This window comes from Parasteatoda tepidariorum, chromosome 8 (assembly GCF_043381705.1).
Source record: "Parasteatoda tepidariorum isolate YZ-2023 chromosome 8, CAS_Ptep_4.0, whole genome shotgun sequence".
Lineage (NCBI taxonomy): Eukaryota > Metazoa > Arthropoda > Arachnida > Araneae > Theridiidae > Parasteatoda > Parasteatoda tepidariorum.
This window is the reverse complement of record NC_092211.1, coordinates 41,769,134-41,787,809: the sequence shown is the minus strand read 5'-3', so window position 1 is coordinate 41,787,809 and position 18,676 is coordinate 41,769,134. Positions and strand designations below refer to the sequence as shown.

At 28.2% G+C, this 18,676-nt stretch overlaps 1 protein-coding gene across 6 annotated transcripts in view; it reads right to left on the bottom strand.

Moving 5' to 3' along the window:
* Positions 1–18,676, bottom strand: part of LOC107447376 (coiled-coil domain-containing protein AGAP005037) — a 679,334-nt gene that overhangs the window by 470,491 nt on the left and 190,167 nt on the right. For 2 of the 6 annotated variants that reach the window (XM_071184700.1, XM_071184703.1), the window contains exon 1: positions 15,573–15,856. The exons of the other annotated variants lie outside the window; for them this stretch is intronic. The gene's annotated coding sequence lies outside the window, so the exon portion shown is untranslated. Of the gene's footprint in view, positions 1–15,572; positions 15,857–18,676 lie in introns of those variants that run through there. 6 annotated transcript variants of the gene reach the window in all.

Below are 18,676 nucleotides of genomic sequence, written 5' to 3'. Positions count from 1 at the left end.
TATCGAAAATGAAGGGAAATGGGGAAAATCTAATCTTGAAGAATACAATCATCGTATAAAAGGGGAGGTCTTCAATCATATTCTGATTTTTTTCACCAATCATAATCGGAGGGCCATTGCTTGCTGTGTGATTTAAACTAAGATTTTTCCCATGGTATAGTTTATTTTTTATTCGTATTTTTCAAGTTTTTCATTCCAATCACGAAAGAAAGTTTTTAAAATAAAAACTGGCAACCCATATGTATGAGATAGATGAATAACATAGGAATTTTATTCAACATTGTAGTTATGTCTATCAGAAAATATTATCCATCCTCATGCAAAGTATTTCTCCTAAAAATTTTTTTTTAACTTCTGTACTTCATTAATACTATTTTTTAAAGGCTCTGACGTCACATTATATGACGCTTTTCTTTGCAAATGTTATGCTATTTTCATACCTTCTCTGAGTTTGCAGCAGTTACTTATGACAGTTAAGTTAAGTTTAGCTTATCTTTAGCCAGCGTTCTCTACGCCTATTCTGAAACTGGCGCAAAACGTCAGTATGAAGAAAAGCCACAGTTTTAAGAAAAATGAAAATCGTTTGTAATGTATATTTAAAAACTTACTTCGATGCTGCATAATCTAGGCTCTTGATGAGAAAAAGGCAGTGATTCTGATAATTTTAATCAAGGTAGTAAGATGTCGATAAATTGGCAATTTTTAAAACTTTTAAAGTATTTAAGTCATTTGTCCGTTTTAAAACCCAAATAATTCTTCTCAACAAATAGCATATATAGTTTTAAATTATAACTTTGCTTTAAGTATACTGCTTGGTTTTTTTTATGTTACTTGGAGAAAAAGCTTAGAAAAATCATGTTAATGTAATGATTTCAGACTTTACATTTGGCACATTTTAAGTCTTATAAAAAATATTAAATCTCTATAGACTGTATAAAGAACACCGATGTTTATAAATATGTTTCTTTCTTTATTCTTCGTATTCAAATTGTTAAAATTTAGTATACTTTGTTAGAAATTTTATTCTAAAATTATGGTAAAGTAACTCGCAGCAGTCTGTTCTTCCAATTAATTATAAAGTTTATGGAGTAAAGAACAATTTTTACCTTTATGGTTTTGAATCCGTTTGCAAAAAGTACGGTTAAAAAAAACATGAATACAAAACTATGTGGTATTTTATCCATTTGCAAGTAGCATAGTTTCAAAACCATACAAAGAAATTTTACTGGACATTGGATGTAGTTCAGCAGCTTTATGGTGCTGTCATTAATATGTGAATGAGAGTATCATATTCCAATAGGATTGCAGGACACATTAAACTCTTTAAGTGGTGAAAGAAATGAAAGAAGTATTGTGTTGTCAATGCTGGGACCCGAACATCCGTTCTGTCGGTCATGCGATTGACAGATTAGCCTTCTCGGCTATAATATGTACCCATCTGCAAGGAACTAAGTGGCTTTATTAGGTGGGCCTAGTTGGTGTGATGAAATTCTGGTTGTTTAACCGTATTAGGTGAAAGCGGTTAATAAGCGGTTTTTCTCGCAGTTAACAGTTTGAATACCATCTAATTTATAGTTATTTGACTGTTTTGTTTGAATACAGTTAAAAAGCTATTAAATAATTTATTATTTAACCATTTTTTCCTAGAAATTTCTAACAGTGTAATTACATCGGGGGTTACATGTAAGTAGTCCGTCATTTGCCTGGAATTTCATACTTATAATTATCTGAGCCTCATGCTAAATTATTATTTTCAACAGTAGGCAAGGTTGAGAAGCTACTACGAAAGCTTACTACGAAAGCTTGGAAGTCATTAATATGCACCTTATAACTAGCTATTATGCAAATAAATTAAAGGTCGGAATCAAGTGATTTCTGAAATTCATCAAGAAAGATAATGTGAGCATTTATGATTTCCGTATAGTTAAATTTAAAAGTTTGTTTCTCCCAATGGTCAATTGCACAGAAAAAAAATATGCTCAAAATTAAAAGTACATGAAAAAGCTTTACGTTCTCCTAGCTCCTAGCTGTGCAGAGCACCAAAAAGCTTGGATTTTAATCAAAGATAATTCTGATAGATATAAAATCTCTAACTTTAACCAAAGCTCTTTGGTAATAATTTTGGTGAAATTAACAACAAAATATGGTTTTACACTGTGTGATAAAATGTGGTAAAATTAGGTAATTTCATTGTTATACCACAGAGTATGGCATTAAAACCATTTATTTGGCTAAATTCACTTCTCCGCTTTGCATTTTTAATTAAATGTGTTGTAATAAGAACTATTATTTTAAAAAAGCAGAATTTCCGGCAATTCATTACCATATAAACGGAAAAATTACCAAATGAATTGTTTGAATATCGCACATTTTGGTTGTTATTACCAGAATTATGTTTTGTTTTTACTAGAAATATTATTACCATAGAGTACAATAATTTTACCCTAATTTTTTTTTCGTGAAATTTGTTGATTGCTTGATTGTATTTTGACATGATTATTTGTACATTGAAAAGTAAATAAATGATATTACATTAAGATCCTTAATTGTAATAACATTTTAAATCATTTTATTCTATCTACTAATCTGTTAATTGTCTGATTGCATTAAGTTGATTTATCAGACAGCAAACTATAATTAAATAATCGTATGTTAATTTAAGCGTACATAAACATTGTTGCTGTTTTAACGAAGATCTTATTTTCCCTTTAATGGACATACTAGAGAATGTGCATATTATCAATTTAGTTTGCAGATCAGCAAATTAATTTGAGGAATGATAAAATTTTTTTGAATGACATTCTTGATTTAAAGTTCCGAAATACTTCAGAAAGAATATATTTAATTCAATAGCAAAACAGACAATGAAATTGTATTCCTATATCAGTTTGATTTAAAATTTAAATTTCTTAAATGATTTTATACATGAAAGAAATTTGATGAGTCTTTCAGAAAATAATGTCTATTAGAATTCTTTTTCGTAACTTCTGAAGCACAGGTAAAGAATTCTCTTAGAAAAAATTCCTTAGCTAATGTTACTATGATATAATAATAAGCTTTAAAAATTTAGATTTAGCTTTCTTTAAATATTTAAAATTTCACAATACTGCAAGATGAATAGATTTAATTCAATAGCAAAACAAGCGATGAACCAGTATTCCTATATCTGAATCAGTTAGATTTCAAAAAATTTAAATTCTTCAACGATTATATGTGTATTATAAGCAGNACACAGAAAGAAAGTAATTTCTTTAACTAAAATTAATTAATGCAACAATTTATTTAAATTAAATTTTAATACTAAGAAAAGAAAATAATAAAAGTATCAAAAATTTAAAACACTCTTTTTTAACTTTTAAAATCAATATATACAGATAAAAAAAAATCAGTTGATTTAAATCAATGATTTTTTTAAAAAAATCATTTGATTTAAATCATGATTAAAATCGTGATTTAAATCAAGCTGATTTAAATCAACAAACCCTGATTATAAGAATAAGAATGAGTGTATTATAATTCAACGATTATAAGAATTCGATGAGTTTTTCAGAAACTGATGTGCAGTCCATTAGAATTCTTTTTCATAACTTCTCAAGCATAAGTAAATAATTCTCTTAGTAAAAAAATTCTAGCTAATGCTTGTATGACGCAATAGTTAGCTTTAAAACTAAGATTTATCTTTCTTTAAATACTTAAAATTTCGAAATACTGCAGAAAGAATATATTTAATTCAATAGTAAGTTTAAACAACGCATTGTTGTAACTGAATCAAAATTAATATCCAGTTGTTCGAAAAGCATGTCTCCGTTATCCCATGACATTCGAAAAATGAAATATAATACGTATAACCAAGGAAAATGCTCCATTCTACATTTCACGAACGATTTCCTTTTGCACCATTTTCGGCAAAAATGTTTCTCTCCTTTCTGGTGAAACTGCTTAATTAAGTTGAAATTGTTGCCAAAGGGGAGTTATTAATTTTCGTCAAGAACAGTTCCTGAGCCATTTCTTGGCTGGAAATTAACTTCCCGTAAGATTGGAGTTCGCTTTGAACTCACTTCTTAAAATGTTGCTTTACATTTCAGCGTTTCATTTTCGTGAAAGGAGAATTGTATATCGCCAAGTTTTATAGGAAGCTGAATTCTTGAGATGCTCGGACTTTAGTTTTGAAGGCATAGATGTAGTATTTAATAAAACACTTCAATGATAATTAATAGTGTGTCAAAGGACTTCCTTATTCCTTGGGATTATAATTATTTTTATTAGTGAAATAATTAATTATAATGATTATAATGGTTCTAGTAATAGTAATATTATTTCACCACACAAATTTTTAAAGAGCGTTACTGCGAGTTCAACCACGGCAAAAAGTGTTTTCTTTTTGAGCTATTGTAACAACATGATGAGTTATGCTTATTTTCAATTAATTCCTTTTCCTTGTAACACGTTTATAACTTTCCAGTTTCTTCGAATTCAGTTATAATTTTTTTTCCAGTTCTTTCTTCAACAAAGGATTTTATGGCAGTGAATGTACTGACTTCTTAGTTCACTCCAAATTCCATTAACGTTTTTGCCAGTTCATTAAAAGCGCCCTCTATCTTTCACAATTCGGGCTGTTTGCATTATTGACTTCTTTTTCTATGGCCCATATAACCTACATACCAAGTTGCATCAACATTCTTCCTCCAGAAAGTACATTGCATTGGTCTCAAATGGGCAACCTTAACTGTAAGCACCCTGTATGATAATCAATCGCTTTTTCGTTGGAAAGAACATTAAAAAAATATTATTACTTTAAGTTTTCAAATCGAGAAGCTTCAGGGGTTATAAACCAGCACAATCTAGTCTGAAAGTTGTCAGTTATGGGTCAGAAAGTTGTCAATAATTGCAATAAATGAGTCAGTTTGTGGCTTTTATAAAGTTGAAAAGATGTGTCATCTTTTCACACCAAATATTCCATACCCTAACTCTAAAGATCGAAGTCACATGTATTCATATCGGGTTAATAAGATGACAATGGCATCTTAATATCAATTTGGGGTACCAGTCAGCAATCTGATACAAAATCGAACACTTTTATGCCATATGTTATTGCATGCATTCGTAGCGCCATCTCTCAGAAGCTTTTTCAATTAAAGGCTGCAGGTTAATTCAAAATTCGTCTGCATGCGCATCAAATCATGTCAACTTACTCCTGTTGTTGTTTCGAGTTAAAAATTATAATTAATTACTTTTAAAACAAATGCAGATACAAAAATTTTGTTGTTGGTGTTTTAAGTAAAGATATAAAATATCCTAACATGTTTTTCAAGTTTTTCCTATTCAATTTTATTAAAACAAGAACAATTAAACTTTAAAGTCAATTATTCATTTAATATTTCTTGATTCACCAATTACTAATTTTTTCTATCTACATTGCAAAAAAATACAACATTATAATAAGCTACAGATAATGTAATTTCAGGGCTATACACTGTAAAAATTTTAGTGTATCTCAACGCCAAAAACGGTGCAACTGCTACACCAATCTGGTGTTCCACTCCACCAAGAACCAAGGACAGTTCTTGGTGAAGTGAGCACCAAGAATGTTTTTTTACACTATTTGATGTAAAGTAGCTGCCAGCATTTTTATTATACCGTAACACTAACATTTATAATTACAGTTAGGTTAGATGCAATACACATAAGAGTCAGTACAGTTCTATTTATGATATATCAAGTAAGGATCATTAATTCAAGATGCAATATTTATACAATATTTTTCGAAATGAAATTAGTTGTTAATCAAACATACACACGGCATAGAGAAAATATTGATATAAATTTGAACTACGCTTAATAAAACCGAAGGAATGGAAGTTAAATATTATAAAACTAATTAATACAATTGACAGATTTAAGTAAATCCTATGAGAATATGATTATTTTTATTATACAATTAAGAACATAGATGACTTTAGTAACATTTTATACAAGTAGTTTGTCAAATGAATTCTACAAGGACATGAAAATTGAAAATACTTGGCCAAAAATCGACCACAATCAATATTCTTCAATCAGTAAATTCTATCAATAAAGAGACTATTCAACAAGTAAAGAGGATAGTAACATATTTGGTATTAAATAGACTGGTGATCGAATTGTCAACTCAATCCGACAAGAATAAAGAGATTAGCAAATAGTTTACTATGATCTTCTCTACTGTAAGTATTGTGGTTGATATCTTAGCCCAGTTAGGCTTCGATGTCCGCCATCATAGATTTAAAAAAAAGTTTTTTTTATCTCCAGATATATTGCTGATGACTAAGTAAATTGACTCGTTATGTGTAGCTGGTGTCTTATGCCATACATTTATTCAAGCACAAAAGAAATTACAAACTTACCTTTATTTTCCAAAATTTACGGAACAGCAACAACTCATTCTCTGACTTGTAGCTAGCCATGAATGAAGTAACAACATCTAGGCTTAAACTTTATCAATTACTGGTGTTAAGATTTAAGTACATCCCTTAAAGATGTGTATGAATGCTCAGTTCGGTATTAACTTGAAATAAACCAATCATTCACGCAATTTTTAGAATTTTTAATATCAAATTCGGTTAGGTATTATGCCACAGATTTTACAGTATAGGATGTTGATGACAAATGCATCTTTTTTTCTTGTCTTTTTTGGCTTTTTTTACGATATTATTCATATTTTTCTAATTTTATTTTTTTTTTCACTCTTAAGCTCTTCTTTCCTTTTTTAATTAAATTATTTTCTATCTTTTTTGAAATTTGAAAGAAATTTTTCCTTTTACTACCATTTTGCTTATGAAAGAAAATGGTTCCATAATTTTTAATTTATAAATTCGTGTATTTTTCATTTAATTATATTACTTTAAATATATTACAATAACATGTATTGATGTTGAACAGAATTTGTCAAGTTCTAAAAAATTGTCTTTAGACCACAGCCAATCCTTCAATTTACAGAATATCAGAAAACATTTGATATTGCTGTGCAATTCCGATGTTCTTAAAGACTGTCACTAAAAATTAATAAATTCCTATTTATCTTTAACAAGTACATATTTACATTTTATTTAATTCAAATTTTAAAAATTTATTTTAAATATTTCCCAATATTTTAATAATTTTATACACCCAATTTATATTTTATAATTTTTTCATAAAGAAGCTATTATAAAACAAGTTTTCTAAAATGATTAAGGACATCATTACTCAAGGTAATTTTTAATCGTTTTTAGGCACTTATTTTTCTTTTTTACTAATTTTAAGAATTTTTAGGTCATCAACATCGTAACCGTGATAATATTAATATAAATATTACTTTCTAAATAACATAAGAAACAATGTTTTCAATTAAGCAGCTCAATAAAAAAATTTATCTTAAGTATTAAAAAATGATTGAATGAAATAGATAGCTAAACAAGCTGTATGTTCTTTGGCAAAATTGAATGTTGTATCGATGTTTATTTTACAAGAAGGAGTGCATAGAAGGTCGTGGGGGGGGGAACCACGAATGTCAGGATCGGAAATCAATTTTTTCTTCTTTAGACGGAACATGAGAAGAGATCAATAAATGCTTAGAAACTCTTTGGTATTTTCTCTCTTTGCTCTTGAAACTCTTACATCAAGAGAAAAAAATACATAAACTTCTGTGGCACTTCACGAAAATGTGATTCTTTTGTATCCTTAGATTTTATTGGCACTGTTGGAGTTTAAAGATTAGAATTTTTTTTTACTTTATTTCGATTCCGTGCTAGTAAGGGATGAACCTTGAAATGAAAATTTCAAACATTTTCCGACTACCTTATAATCTAGTTGGAGCTCTGTAGCACATAACAGCACCAGTTTCAGTCGTTTTCTTACCGTCGATTTCAGAATTCATCAACCGCTAATTGAAATTTCGATCACTTTACAAGAAGTAAAAAGTGCTCAAATATCAACGAATGCTCAATAGCCCATGATAATACAAGTTTCAATCGGTTGCTGACGTAATCGTAAGTTTTCGTTGATCGAAATTTCGACCAATGTCCGATCAGTTACAGTGTTCAAATAGCAACTTGTGCTTTGAAACTCATGAAAACACTAGTTTCAATCATTTTCTACCTAAGTATAAAAATTTATCGCCATTTTACCGTCAAAGAAAATTTAAAGGCAATCCAAATTCGGCAATTTTCTGGCTCCTGGTATCAGAAGTCATGGTCCTTTTATCACTTATTTTATCTTACCACTAAAATCGAAAATTCGACAATTTTCCAACCAGTAAAAGTGCACATTTATGAACTAGTGGTATGTAATTTATGATAAAGTTTAACCATTTTCTGGCAGCTGATTTCGAAATTTATTGCCATTTTCACAGTAAGGAGAATTTATTGCTTTTTAAATTTTCTAGCATTTTCCGACCAGTTCAATTAGAGTGCTCAACTAATAGCTAGATCTCTGCACTCCAAAGTGCTGAAAGAATAATTTTTGCTCTTTTTTTCGCCAAATTTTCAACTAAGCACAAACAAAATTGGGGTGCCGGCACTGCACTAAACACTTAATATTTGAAACTACTCTTTAATATTTTATCATTTATATGAACCATTTTGATTTAAAAATTCAGCGTAGTTTCAGTGCAACATGTTCAGAAATTAATGGTTTATATAAATATATATTAAATGCTGTATTTCTTTTTTTTTTGCTTTTTAAAATCCGTGTAACCAATTAAGAAATATTTAGATAATTTAGTGATACGGTATTTTATCAGACATAATCTGCTCAGTTATTTATAATAAGATATTGCTGACATCAACACATTTTTCAGCAGCTGTGTAACTGACCTCTGAAATCTAAGATGACCTTTTTATTTTAACCGAATGTCTGAATAAGTGTTTTAATCGCATTAAAAAATCATCGATCATATTTAGGAGTTGAATAACATTATTGGATCTGAATAACATATTAATTGAATAACATATTTACTCTAAACGTACTTTCTTGACATACGTATACCTTTCATAAGGCGAACTAATTTTTTAATAGTTTAATAAATGTCCACATTTTAAAGAAATAGAATTTTTTTTAAAAATTATTTTAGAATACTAGTTTTCGTTAATCAGGATTTTCTTCCCCCCACCAAAAAAAATGAAAGAAATGAGGGAAATTAATTAAAATTATGTATAGTATAAGTTTATTATCATTAAGATAATTTTATACCGAAAGGTCAGACATTTAATTTATAAAAAATATAAGACTTCATACAATAAATAAAAAAACTAATATCATAAATATTGAAATAAAAAAATCATGAGATGAAATATTAAAAAAAATCCAAACTTGTTGTTCAATACCAATTTGTTTGCTTCATTTTCTAATAAAAACACATGTCTAACTTTTTTCATATACATTCTAATTCAAAATATCTAAATTTTGGCGGTGCATGAATTTCTTAAATTTTTATAAGCTGAAAATAAATTCTAAAACAGTTTATCTGAACTCTTATTTTTTAGAACAGATTTTAATAAACCATAATTAAAAGTTTCTTTTTTTCAAACGCACTCAAGTATTTCTTAATAAAATACCATTCCCAATCTTCACTAATATTTAAAAATAAAAACATTTGTTCATTAAAAAAATTATTCCTCTCCCACAACTAAAATCAATTGAAAACCAAAATACACTTTTTTTACTCAACTTTTAAAATTTTATCTTTTCGTTTGAAACAAGAACACGGAACCGAATCGAAGCATATTGCTTCCAATGTTCCAAAACGAGCGATATAATATTTAAAAACAAAAACATTTGATATAATATTTAAACACAAAAATATTTGTTCATTAAAAAAAATTATTCCTCTCCCACAACTAAAATCAACTGAAAACCAAAATACACTTTTTTTACTCAACTTTTAAAATTTTATCTTTATGTTTGAAACAAGAACACGGAACCGAATCGGAGCATATTGCTTCCAATGTTCCAAAACGAGCGATATAATATTTGAAAACAAAAACATTTGATATAATATTTAAAAACAAAAACATTTGTTCATTAAAAAAAATTATTCCTCTCCCACAACTAAAATCAACTGAAAACCAAAATACACTTTTTTTACTCAACTTTTAAAATTTTATCTTTATGTTTGAAACAAGAACACGGAACCGAATCGGAGCATATTGCTTCCAATGTTCCAAAACGAGCGATATAATATTTGAAAACAAAAACATTTGATATAATATTTAAAAACAAAAACATTTGTTCATTAAAAAAAATTATTCCTCTCCCACAACTAAAATCAACTGAAAACCAAAATACATTTTTTCTCAACTTTTAAAATTTTATCTTTATGTTTGAAAGAAGAACACGGAACCGAATCGAAGCTTCCAATGTTCCAAAACGAGCGATATAAGGCGGGTTATAATCTCTCGAACCATCTTATTATTTAGTAGAAGAGGGATTTTTAAGAGAACGAAGGGATTAAAGAGGGAATTTCAGAAGGGAAAGATAGTATCATCGATGGATGTTTATTTGATGCTTGAAAAAGATAAACGGCTTATAAGAACAAAAAGGTAACATATAAAGTCGGTTCTATTTTTAAAGAATTTTGTCTTTTCGAAGCCTAGCTATACAAAATGGATTTTTATTCGAAAGTATTTTTCTCCCGTCAACAATTGGAATTTGTGATCTCAGGGGAAAAAAGCAATTACGCGCTGATAAACAGGGAAAGATTTTGTTCATGATATGGCGCAATGCAGTAATAGTTATGCTTCTAATGTTGCTGTACTTACAATCAGTACTAGTTATTGAAGTTATTTATTTATGATTTATTATTAAGTGGTTATTTTATTGCCAGAACGTGTTCGGTGCAGCTGCTTCGCCTTTGCGTATAATATAAACCAAGTGCTCTTTTTTTTATCTCTGCCGATTTTAATGCTGGAAGTATCACTTTATTTAAAAAAATATTTTAGTGATTAACACATTTCGTTGTAAAATAATGCGTTGTTATAAATTTTTTTTTAATATTGTCTCTTTAACCTTAGCTGTGTGATCTGTATAATTGTTTTTAGAATCATTCCTGTGCCTGTACCATTATAATTTTAAAATACAAAGTTTTATTTCGTACTTTAAACGGTACAAGTTAAAAAAATCAGGATCAAATTACGGTATGAAATATAGGCACTTTGGGTTCATCATCCGTAAAATCTATTTTATCGTAAAATCCATTTTTAACCGTAAAATATTATACCATGAATTTCACAGTAATAGAGTGATTCAGTGATTTTATTATAATTGTAACAGTAAAAGTCACGGTTTATCATATTTTTTGATCCGTAACATGTTTCAGTAAAAATGGATATTACAGTACTTTTTACTGGATAATTTTACATTGTACGCAACTCAAGATAAAATTATTTCTTAATTACTTTGTGCATATTTAAAGGGAAAAAGAAATAATTAAAGTCAATTGTTGCTCCAATTAAATTCTAAAACAGTGCATTTGTTTGTTAACCCCAAAAAACTCCTACGGTTAACCTGACGGTAAGGTGATTCTAACCCATGACTTGTCAACCACTGATGATATTTTAAGCTAGCACTGTGATCTGTGCAAGCAGGGTGAGGAATTTGTATCAACCAGCCATTGTTGGGATTCGAACCCGGTTCACCTCATTGGAGGGCGAATGCTCTATCTACTGTTCCACCACGGCTCGAAAGCAACCATTGTAAAAATTAGTTAACCTACAAGTAATAATATAATCTGAGAATGCTGTGATAATCTGCAGCGAACGCAGCCGTGCTGCAGGGATTCTGTTTGCTGTCCATTCGGGTCTAAAGTATAATTTTAAAAAAAAAAAATTATATATATATTCAACTTCTTCTAAATACTTCCGTATTCCATTGTTTAGGAATTGGTTTATGACTGTTGTATTCAAATTTAAAAACACGAAATATTTTGAAAATATTCAAGAAATTTTTATGTCTATTATTATAATTTTTCATATAAATGATGAGATTCATATAATTAATAACGAGCGAAATATATAAAGTTCAAACGCTTATTTTTTTTTATCAGAAATTCTTCAAAGCTTCATTCTACTATCAGTTTTATTTTTCTAATTTAAGGAATTGCAAAATATTTCCTTTGAATAAAATCGTTAAAACCCATTCTAAATTATCCATTACGGAAGTAGTAACCAGCTACTTTAAAAGAGGACTTTAAATCTTTTCATTTCTTAAATTGCTTGGAAATGAAGAGAAAAAAATATTCTTAAAGCAGATTATGAAGAACTCGTTTAGCATTTTTTAAACCTATAGATTTCTACTAAAGCAGTTGATCATTAGAAAAACATTCCAAAAAGGAAGAGAGATGGAATGAATGAAACGAAGAATTCAATGGCTCTAGAATGAATATTTTTTATTTAGAATCCTCCCACTTTTTAGAGATTCCCACGAGAACCAGGTCACTCTTCTATAGAATTAAAATTGCTTGGTTTTGTTTTTAAAAAAAATTATCTGCCCAATTTATACCAGATTAAGAATGAGGTTAATTTATGTGTATTGGACAATGCTGCAAAAATGATCAGTAAGTCGTAATTACTTCCCGATTTCTAATTTTATTTTTTGTATAGATTAAATAATGAATACCAAATTGCTATAAAATGTTTTGTTTGTTCAGATAAGTTTATATTAAAAATGCTCCTGTGATTAAAACTATTATTTAATTTAATTTTTATTTTTATTTTTAATATAATTCGATTTTATTTTTAGTTTACTTGTTTAATTTGTGTTAATACTTAAGATTAACTTATAATCTAACATAATATTAACTTTCTGCAACTGGTTAACATAAAACTAATGATTAACATAATATTATTTACTTGCATAATATTATCTTAATATTATAACTTAATATTACTTATTAACTTAATATTATGCAACCCTAGCAGCAAAATAACTTGGGCGCTCATTGGACCATTATTCATTCATCTTGACTCAATAAAAGTAAAGATGATCAATATTTTTCCGATTAACTAATATTTTATATCCATTATTTAACCAATATCGGCCCTATATAGAATTGTTATCACCCTATATTAAAAGCCATTCTAAGACCAATATTAAAAAATCTTATGTTTTTATCTTATGCTAACTTAAGATTAAGACCTAAGATTTATTAATACTTATTTGATTTAATGATTTATTTTTATTGCCATTTCATTTATTTTAATGCAATAAATTAAAAGCAGTTTTATTTAATATTTTTTCCTTTAATTAAACTTAGATTAATCTTTTCAAGCATGTTAAAAAAGGAATTCTTTTAACCAAAATTAAAATTCTGTAACTTACGTTTATTTACCCAATGATACTCAATATGACTGATTAATTTATACTCAAGATTAAGAATTCAAATTAATTAATACTTATTTTATTTTCACTAATTAATTACTTTTATTTTATTTATTTATTTTAATTTAATTATTTTATTTTATTTTTATTTATTTTTTAATTCACAAAATACAATTTTAATTAATTCTGTTAGTTTAGATTACTCTTCTCAAGGTCGTTAAAAAAGGAACTCTGTTAAACAAAATTAAAATTCTGTAACGTATGTTTACTTACTTAATAATACTCATTATATAACTGATTAATTGAATATTATAGTTTTCCAGATTAAGAATAAGCTTAATTAACACCTATTTGATTTTCACTTACTAATTACTCTTCATTTTATTTATTTTATTTTAATTAATAAAATATAACTTTAATTTAATATTATTCTTTATAATTAACTTCATATTATTCTCCCTTAAACTTTATTCTTTTTTTTAATCGTTATAAAAAATAAGTTTTTCAATCAAAATTAAAAACATGTAAATTATGTTTAAAAATAGTTAAAATTTTACGGTATTGTGACAGTTTTTCAGTAATTTTTTTTTCTTGAAGAAACTTTAAATATCATAACTACACACTCTGATAAACGTGTTGTTAATAATCTCTTAAAGGGAATTAAGTACAAAATTGGATCCCATAAACTTTTTTAAGCAAGAAAACATTTAAAAAATAAATATTCAATGCAATTGATTTTCTTACTATATATTTTCCTAATATCATAGCTTTGAATTTAAAAATGCTTATAATAGACGATTTTACCCCTCATTAACCTTTCGTGATATCATCTTTTCTGGTTTTTGCCCATTAAACTTAAGATTATAGCCAGTTCGCGATCTTGTCCTTGCTAGCTCTAGATTCTCCGAAAATTAAGTATTAAATTAAAAGGAAGATTTTTTTTTTGGTTGCTTATAAATAGCGAGATTACAGTTTTAAATTTTAACTCTTTTTTACAAAATAATATTTTACTCTCACATGATAGTGAACATTAATAAACGTTATATATTAAGTTCGAGTACATGGAAGCGATAAAAGAAATATTTTTTATTTTCTAATTTATATGAATTTTTCAACCAGATTTATTAAATTTTAAAAATATTTTACCTACAGTTCTTTTAACTACAGATAGTTACAAGATATTTTCTAGATAGATCTCAGAAAATTAAATATAATACATGAAATATGAAAATGTCAACAATCTTCAAGTTCATCTCATGAAAAACGTAAAGAATCACAAATTTTTTGTTTTTATTTGTATCCAGCGGTATTTTTTTATTCTCTAATTAATCTTTCCCACAAAATCATGCAATAAGATAAAAATATGCTTTTTAAATTTATAATATTTTTCAAACATCAAATAAAGCTTAGTTCAAACGTTTTGGAAAATTCATAAAAAAGCTAAATAAAATTTGTCGCGATGAGTGTATTTAGCTGAAAATATAAATAAAATACACTTTACTGGAAGAATCTTAGTTTTGTAAAAAATAGGGAGGAAATTAGTAAGATATGTGTCATAACATCTTTATAAACTGTTGTTTTGAAGAGAAACAATGTCATATTTTAAGGGGGGGAAATATTTGCGTTTTAAACTTAAAAAATTCTTTTGAAAACTTAATCGTTTTTAAAGTTACGTTTAATTTTTGTCCTTTGATAAAAGTATATTAAAATTCATAAACTTTTATTAGCTTTCTCATATTAAAAATTTAGATTTATATTTTCAGAAACTACATTCATAACAACAAGAAATACAAGTATTTCAACTACTACATGAAAATAAAACTGCAATAAAAAAAAAATGGAAAAAAAATTGTGAATTTTAAAAAAAAAATCTCATTGGACTTAAATTTATTTTCAGAACTTTTTTTTCATTTATATTTACGCTTAATACTTTTTTAAACTTTTATTTTCTTTATTATTTTTCTATATAATCTGTTTTATTATTTTTATTTCTTTAATTACTTGTTCCAACTATTTTGAATGATGAATTGAAAAATAGTTTAAATATGAATAATCTAAAAAACACATGTTTTTTTGTAATGATTTAAAAATGTAACTTTTATTGATTCATAATTATTTAATTTGAGTTAAAAAACATTAAGAAAAACCGGCATTGTCATTTCGTATATTTTAAGGTGACATCTGGCACAATGCCATCATTTTTACACGTGCAAAATACACCATTAAATGAACTCACTTACCTGATAAACAACACTTAAAATTAATCCAAGACTTAGCTAGTCAGATAACTCGAAATCTTCTTAATCCGAAAACACAAATATTCCACTCCAAGTTATTCTAGAACATCTAGAATAAAACATGCTGTTCCCTGATAAAGAAAGAGAGTAGAAATGTTTGAAAGATGAGAAACAAAAGGATCCTTTTTGAATAATTTCTTCAGCATCCTCAATCCCAAGGCGCAAGGAATGATGGGTAAAGGAAGAGCGAGAGCATCTTTTCCGGCAGACGAGAAGTAAACGTTCTCGAAAAACAGTTCTAGACAAGGCCGAGGTTTTTCACAGGGTTGCCAAATCGGTAGGGGTAGAGGAGAGGAGATGTATAATTGGTCGCCAACTTGTACTTTTGCAGTTGCCATACCTAGCAGGTGTTCGCGTGGGTGGATGTAAATTGAAACATATGAGAGAAATGAAATCAATATCGAATGGAATGAAACGTGTTGAATATCAAATTTGACGCATTGCTGTTTATTTTAATAAATTAAGAATTAATTATGCTCTTTTGAAAATATGAGAAGAAATGGCAACGTTTCATTCACTTTAAAAAATTTTCGATTTTTTATTCTCTAAGGTTAATGCCTTCTAATGTTAAGAAAAAAAGATTCTAGCATTTCGTATAGTTGAAACAAAATTTTGAACTTTCTATAAATTTTATTTCGTATTTCCTAGAATTGTTAGTCAATTGAATATGAAGCTAAAACTTATTTTTAATTTAGTTTCAAAGTAGTAGCTACACTTATGCTTCTAAAAATTGCAACGCCATGAAGGAATTATGTAAATAGAACAAAACTTACATGAAATGCAAAGTGATGTAGGATATACAAATAATAAGAATTACAAATCGTTTGCGCATATTAATTTCTACCACTGTCAGTTTAAGAATAACTGTTACTGCCACTGTAGAATAAATTTCATCAATTTCTGACAATTCCTCCCTAGAGTTACAATTTTCACAAACATTGGAGTAAAAAATATAAATAAACTAAATCGTAAACTTTACAAAATTAAATTTTACTGGAATATTTTAAAAATGTATAGTAAGAATAGGAAAGTTATTTCTTGTTTTAAGAAACAAAATCGTCGGGAAAACATATCTGAGCTTGCTGGCGTTGAGAAGCACTTGTTGCATACACTTTACACCAGTCAAAGATACAATGCTGATAATGATGTAAGATACAACAAGCGTAAACTTTTTCTTTCTTCTTTTTCTTTTTTTTTTTTGGACTGAAGAAAAGAAGTTATTTTTCATAAAAAGCTGTTATTTGTATTTTTATATAAACTCTACCTAGATATTTTATTCAAACTTAAGTACTATGGCGTTTTCTTTTTTATTTAAAATGATTAAAAAATTAATTGGCAAATATTAAAAAAAATATAGCACATGTCTGCATTAATTAAGTTATGAAACGCACAAAAACGTACTTAATTTAATCAAAAAGATGCTTTTTTTCGGCGGAATTGGATTCTTGACCATCAAAAATACCCAGAAGAGTTGCCTTAATTTAGAAAATATGATTCTAATAGTTTCGAGTGGAGAATGGGCAAAAATTTAAAAACTTTAATACCATGTTTCTTCCCCTTTTTTGTGTATTTTATCGAAACTATGGAACTATATAAGCAAATCAAAAGAATTCTGCTCTCTATTGAATACCTGCAAGTGATATGACATTGTAGGTGAACCGTGGTTATTGTCGATTCAGAAAACTATAAGTAGTGTGGACTTTATATACCAATATAGGTGTCTAATATAGAAACTAGAGTAATAGCATTTTCGCCACCCTCAGAAACGGATACATAATCTACTATCACCGTACTATACATTCATGGAAAACTCTTTCGTTAGGATGTAGTGCGCGAATTGGTGATGAAAGCTATGACATCAAAATAGACAGTCAGGTCCACCGTGTCTTCGTAAGTGCACCAAATTTGTTGCGGATTGGTTCAGAAGTATGGATTTGTGCAAGGTATATACTGACTGTGCGTACAAAGTAAGGGAACCACTCTGAATAACTTTCGATCTAATGATTGGGTCCTCACGTTCTAGAACTCAATCTTAATGATTCAAGGTGATGACTTCAAATATGTTGATTAATAAGTTAAGACGATATTTTAAAAAGTACTAATCAGACACCAAAATGAACTTTGTCTGAATAAACATACTTTTTTTTCGCCGTACTTGGATTTTTGACCCCAAAACTATGGGGGGGGGGCTAGCAGCAATCTGGGAAATTTAATCATTATAGTTTGCTTAGAAAAGCAGCCCAAAGTTTGGAACTCGCAATGCTAATTTTATTTTCTGAGTATTTCATCATATCTTGATACTTTTTTTAACGAATTGAAAAACAATTTTGAACACAATTATAAAATTTGTTTATATAAAGATAATCTTATGCTAAAAATTACTTTCAGTAAATATTTATTATTTTAGTTAAAAATAGTCGAAACATTTTGCATTGCGAGGTATAAAATTTTTTTAATAATTTTTGCGAATGTAATTTTACATGGAAAAATACAACATTTGAACGAATTCCCCGGAATTTTTCCCGAGAATTTGAATTATAGAAAGTCGTATTTTTAAATTTCGATATCTTAGGAACAATTCAATCGACTGCCAGGCTTCTGCCACCTGGGAAGAAACTAACGTGTCACAGTCCCGGACTGGAATTTCTTAGTTTGTAAGAATAACTAAAAGTCATTGGGACATGCATATGTTTCTTTGCTGAAGCTGCAGCTTTGCTGAACTCTATTTGTGTGTTTCACGGTTCATCCACCCGTTTCTGCCCACAGAGTCTCCCATATGACCCGAACTCATGCTTACCGGGGTTTTGCGATTTAATGACAGTTGGATAAATTTTGAATTATTAATAAAAGGGCCGTGGTGGCTCGGGGGATATAGCACTCGCCTCCCAAAGAGGTGACTCGGGTTTGAATCACACTGGTGGCTGGTTGTTTCGAATTCCACACCCGGCTCTTACCGACTGCAGCGCTGACTTAAATTATCCTTAGTGGTAGAAGGATCATGGGTTAGAGTCCTCTTGCCGCCAGGCTAACCGTGGGAGATTTTCGTG